Source organism: Erythrolamprus reginae, chromosome 2 (assembly GCF_031021105.1).
Source record: "Erythrolamprus reginae isolate rEryReg1 chromosome 2, rEryReg1.hap1, whole genome shotgun sequence".
Lineage (NCBI taxonomy): Eukaryota > Metazoa > Chordata > Lepidosauria > Squamata > Dipsadidae > Erythrolamprus > Erythrolamprus reginae.
The window spans coordinates 291,833,544-291,840,608 of record NC_091951.1 but is presented as its reverse complement, the minus strand read 5'-3'; the positions used below and the strand labels follow the sequence as shown (position 1 = coordinate 291,840,608).

The window sequence follows — 7,065 nt, the reverse complement described above, 5'->3', positions numbered from 1 at the left end:
ATTAGAAACATGGCCTCTCTTGGATATATTTTCCTGTCTGGTATTTTATACAGATCTTGCCCTACTCTTTTTAGTCTAATCAGAGCACTGAATCAAAATATTTTTGGTAAATAATGATAAAATCAGTCCAAATTGCCACAGTCATACTTGAGAGCAGAAACAAATTGTAGTCTGAGATTTGATAGCTACTTTGATTGATTTTGGCATACAGTACAGATTTTGACATGTGCAAAAAGTTCTTGTTGCTTCAGCTGGAACAACGATCAGATTCGCAGAATAACTTCAAACTTCAAAGGCAAATATAGTTTATGAGCATTTGAATGTGTTTTGGTAGCAATGTGAATGTTTGTGTCAACTGAGAACATTCACATCTTCAGGACAGAATCCCTGGTGTCTAGAAATGATATTTCGTGTTTGATGGCAACATCTACAGATTGCGGTAAGCAACATGAAATGTAGGCATCTTAGAACTATAAGGGCAACAGAAACTATAGTGGCAGATAATACAAATAAAAGGGAATTTTCCAAAACAGAAGAACAACTAATGAGAATAACATCTTTGTACAGCATCTCCAAAGTGGGAACTCTCAAAGTCTGAGAATTTTGGGATTTTATCTAACATGCTTGGAAGACAACAAGTGAGAAAAATATTAGAGTTTGTTGCAGAAAAATCAATTTCCAGAAGCACACAGAGATGACCAATTCAGCTGGATTCATTAACTTCTTTATAAACATAGTAATATGATATATATATTTACAATACCATTAACAGAGTTCTTCTTCAATGTAGCAACAGTTACAAGTAAAACACAAGCATCTTCTAGTTCAGAGTTCAGAGAATACAGAATGGACTGAGCCACTCCCAGGTTTAAATTTATGTTTTCAGTTTTGATTCTCTGCACAGATTCAGAAATAGTTAGCTCCCATTAGCTGACTTAGTTGCTATGCCTATTCATTGGCTAACCTTGTTAACATGGCTGTCCCAGTTCACAAGTATCTTAACAGAAAACCGGTGTCCTTGTCAAGCAAATGTTCACATTTTGTCTTAAAATGAAAATGGACAACTATAGCTATTTATCAGAATTTTTTTTAAAGTAAGCAATTTTGAAGAAGGAGAAAGTTGTGTGAATTAGATGTCTCTGACATGCTAAAAACCTCTGGAGCATCTTAAAAACAAGGTGGTGGCTGTTCCCATCTTCTTGCATATTCTTTGTAGTGATAAATGGGTGTGATGGAAGCTGTGGTTTGGCGAAGAATTTAATTCAAGAACGAGCAACCATGTTGACATGGGATTTTACTTCTTCCTCTGACCCTACAAAATTGCCTAAGAGGACAAAACTGTTATTCTTATTAAGTCAATAAAACTGAACTTTCTGAACTTTTCACCATCTGCATTTTCAGCCTAAAATTTGACAATTTGGAACCTTTTAAGAACAGTCAGTTCTTTGGATAGATAGCAAACATTTCAGTCACCTGCCAAAAGCATCAAAACGGGGGATACCTCTGTAAATGATGGCAAGAGTAAAGGGAAAGAAAATTAATAACAATTAAAAAAAAAAGATCAAGTAGACCTTTTGGTAGAAAAGGAGTGTGCTATTATCCTAAATAAATAAGCAAATATGTGGAAAGTCTTTTTCTTCCTAGATTGTTCTTTAGCAGAAAGAAAGAATATTATAGAAGTATTTGATCCCAAACTACTAAATTCATTATAGTATAATTATAGTATTATCTTAAAATGTTACCTTTACTTCACTAGAATATTGCTTTATTATTTCAGTGCTTGCATTAAAGGAGAGGCCGCCATTGTTAAAAGCTTGGTTTCTCTCTCTCTCTCTCTCTTTCTTGCTTTCAGCTATAAGTTATGTTTACAAGAGACTCTTGTTGCTGAGTAGCACAAAACAAAACACTGTTTCTGCCAATGTGTTTAGTTAGAGACAGTTCAATAGGAAGAAAGGAAGGTAGAATCAAATCTAAACAGTATTTTTGTTCAGAAAAAAATAATGGAGTCAAATAATACATTCGCCACTGCTTAAGCTCTACAACCAGATGGAAACATTTTATGTATTTATTTAACTGCAGAAAGAAACAAAAAGGCTGTGGTGTGGTAGCCGATTTGCTGCCTTCTAAATTGTAATCCCAAATTTGGTTCAAAGTTTGCATGATCTTAATATTGTGGTCAAAGGAATAGGTCAAAAAACATTGCTTACACTACTTTCCTAAGCATTTTCTCTCTTCCGTAGAAATGATTCTTGGAGGATACAGCTTGGAAAATAGTCCCAGTTTAAAGAAAAGTGGGAGGCATTATGTTCAACCATTAGTGAGGAAGCCTGAATTTCCCTTCAAGAGCTTTGGAAATTTTCTGTATTTATTGCTGAATATAATAGAACAGAATAACAGAGTTGGAAGGTACCTTGTAGGCCATCTAGTACAACTCCCTGCTCAAGGAGGAGACCCTAAACCAGGGGTAGGCAAAGTTGGTTCTTCTATGAATTATGGACTTCAACTCCCATACTTTCTGAGCCAATCATGATAGCTCAGGAATTCTGGGAGTTGAAGTCGTCATGTCACGGAAGAGCCAACTTTGCCTACCCCTGCCATATCAGACCATTTCGGATAGATGGCTATCCAGTCTCTTCTTGAAAGCCTCTGGTGATGAAGCATTCACAGCTTCTGAAGGCAAATTGTTCCATTGGTTGATTGTTCTTACTGAAATTTGGTCCTGCTCACACTTTTTTCCCCTTTCCCAAACAATGCTGTAGAGCAGTGTTTCCCAACCTTGGCCACTTGAAAGTATCTGGACTTCAACTCCCAGAATTCCCCAGCCAGCATTTGCTGGCTGGGGAATTCTGGGAGTTGAAGTCCAAATATCTTCAAGTGGCCAAGGTTGGGAAACATTGCTGTAGAGCAATCAACTTCACAGAAACTCACTTTTGTTCATTCACTTTTGTTGATAAATGCAGCTAGGCAACATGTTAGAGACAAAGAAAGGGATGTCCATTACCATAGCAACATGCCAACATACTAAATAAGTAAGGTAGGCCTTATTAAGACCTTGTGCTTTTGCATCTGTTAATTCTTCAGCATACTCAGAGGAATCATTAAGTAGAAGTTTAAAGACTGAGAGATTTCAAGGTAAGACCCAGCAACAGCAAACATGGAGTGGAGAAATGCAACTGTTAGTAGAAGGTGAGTTCAGTTACTGAATTCCTATTTTTTTATATATAAAACTGAACTATTCAAATTACTGTTTAGTTATTAAACAAAAACATTTGTGTGAAGTATAAAAATAATACAGATATATAGTTAATTGTGTTATGTTGGTTTAATGCCAGATTTCAGAGTCATGAAATTCAGGTTCCTGCTTGTTTTTTTAAATATAAATTTAATTTGTATATATTCAAATTGGGACATAATTAAATATAATTCTACTTGGTTAAGCTGTTGCAAATTAAAAGACATATTTTTTAAAAAAATAAGCTGCTAAAAACACAGATGCTTTGCTAATTAACAGGAAAATCATCATGAAAGTGTCTAATTTTATGAACATATAAACTTAGAAACAAATATACTGCTCAAAAAATAAAGGGAGCACTAAAACAACAGAATATAACTCCAAGTAAATCAAACTTCTGTGAAATCAAACTGTCCACATAGGAAGCAACACTGATTGACAATTAATTTCATTTTGTTGTCAGCACATTCAGCTTTGTACAGAACAAAGTATTCAATGAGAATATTTCATTCATTCAGATCTAGGATGTGTTATCTGAGTGTTCCCTTTGTTTTTTTGAGCAGTGTACAGTGGTACCTCTACTTAAGAACTTAATTTGTTCTGTGACCAAGTTCTTAAGTAGAAACGTTCTTAAATAGAAGCAATTTATCCCATAGGAATCAATGTAAAAGCAAATAATGCGTGCAAACCCATTAGGAAAGAAATACAAGCTTGGAATTTGGGTGGGAGGAGGAAGAAGAGGAGGAGGACAGTTACTGCCGAAGGAAGAAGGTGAGGGGAGGGGAATAAAAAGAAATCCAAACCTTTAAGGCTTAAAAAAAAAGAGGGACTCTGAGGCTCTGTGTTCAGAGACTACAATTAGTGCAGAACGCAGCTGCGCAAGCTGTCATGGCTGTGCCTCAGTACACCCATATAACACTAATGCTACGTGAGCTGCACTAGTTGCCAATCAGTCTCCAAACACAATTTAATTGGTTATCACCCTTCATGGCTTAGGGCCAGACTCTTCTGCCTCACACTTCCCAGAGACCAGCTACAGCCCACCAGATTGGCCTTCTCTGGGTCCCAGTTGCCAGGGCTGTGGGGGAGGGCCTTCTCTGTGGCAGCTCCGGCACTCTGGAACCAGCTACCTTCAGAGATCTGCACCGCCCCCACCCTCCTAGCCTTCGAGAAAGCCTTAAAAACCTGGTTCTCCTGTCAGGCCTGGGGCTATTGAGCAATAGCATCTAGCTCCAGCAAAGAAGTATGATTGTTTTTATTAATGGGGTTTTATACTGTTTTTTTTTACTATTTTTTAATCTGTTGTACACTGCCCAGAGTCAGAAAGGAGTTGGGCAGTTCACAAAACTAATAAATTCAATTCAATTAACACTGTGGGCCATACAATTTCTGAACTATTTCCAAATTAATACATAAATCCCACAAGAAACAAGAAACTAATGCTGGCAGTTTGCTGTGCAGAGTGTCCTAGCTGTAGGAAAGAGCAAGTAGATATGAGTGAAGAAGAAAAGCAGTCAGTTCATCACAAATATTGTCAGTTCAAAAATAATTTTGTATCTCTGTGATGCAACATTTCATGTGTTTGAGAACTGTTTCAGTTTAGTTCCCGCTCTGTTGCAGTCTGCTTAAAGTCATAATGCAACTTTAATGCTGCACACTTGTGGAACCTCTTAGAAACCATTTTCCCCATTTGCAGGAATTCCCGGTTCTCTATCCTGCTCTTTTCAATAGCTGCAACAGCTTGTTGAATTTTCAATTATCCCTCTTAGGAACCAATAGGTCTTTTTTTTAAAAAAAAAGAGAAGAATGTAAAATGTGGATGGGAGAGGGTGTTTAAAGATGGGTAGATTATCTTCAAACAGTTTTTAAAGAAATAAGGAAATTCTCAAGCTATTCACCAATACCTTAATGTTGATTTAGTTATTTACTTCTAAATCACCCAATAACCATAATATCTAGGTTACCGAGGTTGCTTCTGCAACTTAACAAATAAACAAATAAACAAACATATATATTCAGAAGAATGTTCGGAAACTTCAGATCATGCAGAATGCAGCTGCATGGGCTTCCCTAGGTATGCCCATGTTACACCAACACTCCGCAGTCTGCATTGGCTGCCGATCAGTTTCCGGTCACAATTCAAAGTATTGGTTATGACCTATAAAGCCCTTCATGGCATCGGACCAGAAAATATCCAGGACCGCCTTCTGCCGCACGAATCCCAGCGACCAGTTAGGTCTCACAGAGTTGGCCTTCTCCGGATCCCGGCGACTAAACAATGTCGTTTGGCGGGACCCAGGGAAAGAGCCTTCTCTGTGGCGGCCCCGACCCTCTGGAACCAGATTAGAACTACCCCCACCCTCCTTGCCTTTCGTAAACTCCTTAAAACCCACCTCTGCCATCAGGCATGGGGGAATTGAAACATCTCCCCCGGCCTATACAGTTTATGCATGGTATGTTTGTGTGTATGTTTTTGCTTTTTAATAAGAGATTTTTAGTGATTTTCAAATTATTAGATTTGTTGTACATTGTTTTATTGTTGTTGTGAGCCGCCCCGAGTCTACGGAGAGGGGCAGCAAACAAATCAAATCAAATCAAATCAAATCAAATCAAATCAAATCAAATCAAATCAAATCAAATAATAAATATCCCAATTCCATTAATTGGCTGAGTTCTCATTATATCTTCAGCCTAAACAGAAAAGAAGAGCAATATCTCTGAGTTCAAATAGCTAATTAATCCCCAAGATGGAGTCCTTAACTATTACCTTTATCCTCAGCAACGATAGTGATCATTTGACAATTTCGGCAAAGCACTGAAAAAATGTTGCATCAGAATTTCCAGATCGCTGTGGGCATCATAGAGTCATGATGTGTAGTTGTCACTTACTTGCAATAGACAATCCTGGGGAATAAGAGGAGTTTAGGAAAGAAAATAGTTTTTCCCAGGGTTTAACTCTGAAGTAAGCTCTGCCTGACTGGGACATCCAGATCATACCTACAGTTAAGGTCATGTAAGCACACACACACACACACACACACACACACACACACACACACACAAATGAGTCACTGGATTTTTCAATGGTTTAGTAGTAGTATTTAGAAAAGCAGGCAGAGGGTACTCAAAATTCTATTAGGGCTGTTGCTGTGGGGGAAGAGATATTTATTTCTTCTTATGGCTCCTCCAGTCTAAACTGCTTGCCATAAATCTGTCCAATTATTGCTTAAACCATTTATTTACTTAACATGCTGCTTAAATTAGCAAAGGTAAAAAACAGGAATACACAGGATACTTCTGTCTTCCTGCAATAATCCTTGGGGAATGAATAAAACAAGTAGAGCTCTTTCAGTTGATGCCTAAGGGACTCATTATTTAGTCTGAAAAAGCTAAGTTTTAATGATGATTATTAAGCTCAAGAATATTTTCCAGAGGAGGAAGGCATATCGTCACCATTTATTTGATGACTCACTGAGGTGAAAAATCTTGGAACCCTGAAAAATCCCGCAAAAAACCCGACAGAATGATTTCTGACAACAAAGGAAAGTAATTGTTACAATGAAATTGCTACAACGTTACAACATACTTGATATAATAAAAATTGTAGTTATTTTCCATGTTGATTTTGTGCGTGTAGGTAAAATACATGACAGTTTTGGCTGTCAACACCTTCTTTTTTTTAACAGCACTTCCTAAAAAAAAACAACCCTTGGGGGTTTTTTTCATTAAAAACACACACATACACAAGTGAAATCACACTTTTTTTCAAAAAAAAAAGGGGGGGAGAATACTGTCTTGAATTTTGTGAAATGTTTACAAAGATAAATCTCTGG

At 37.2% G+C, this 7,065-nt stretch overlaps 1 protein-coding gene across 1 annotated transcript in view; it reads left to right on the top strand.

Moving 5' to 3' along the window:
* Positions 1 to 3,001: 3,001 nt before the first annotated feature.
* The window catches only part of ZNF475 (zinc finger protein 475), a 28,025-nt gene continuing 23,961 nt past the window's right edge, over positions 3,002 to 7,065 (top strand). The window contains exon 1 of the mRNA XM_070742863.1: positions 3,002 to 3,186. The gene's annotated coding sequence lies outside the window, so the exon portion shown is untranslated. The remainder of the gene's footprint in view (positions 3,187 to 7,065) is intronic.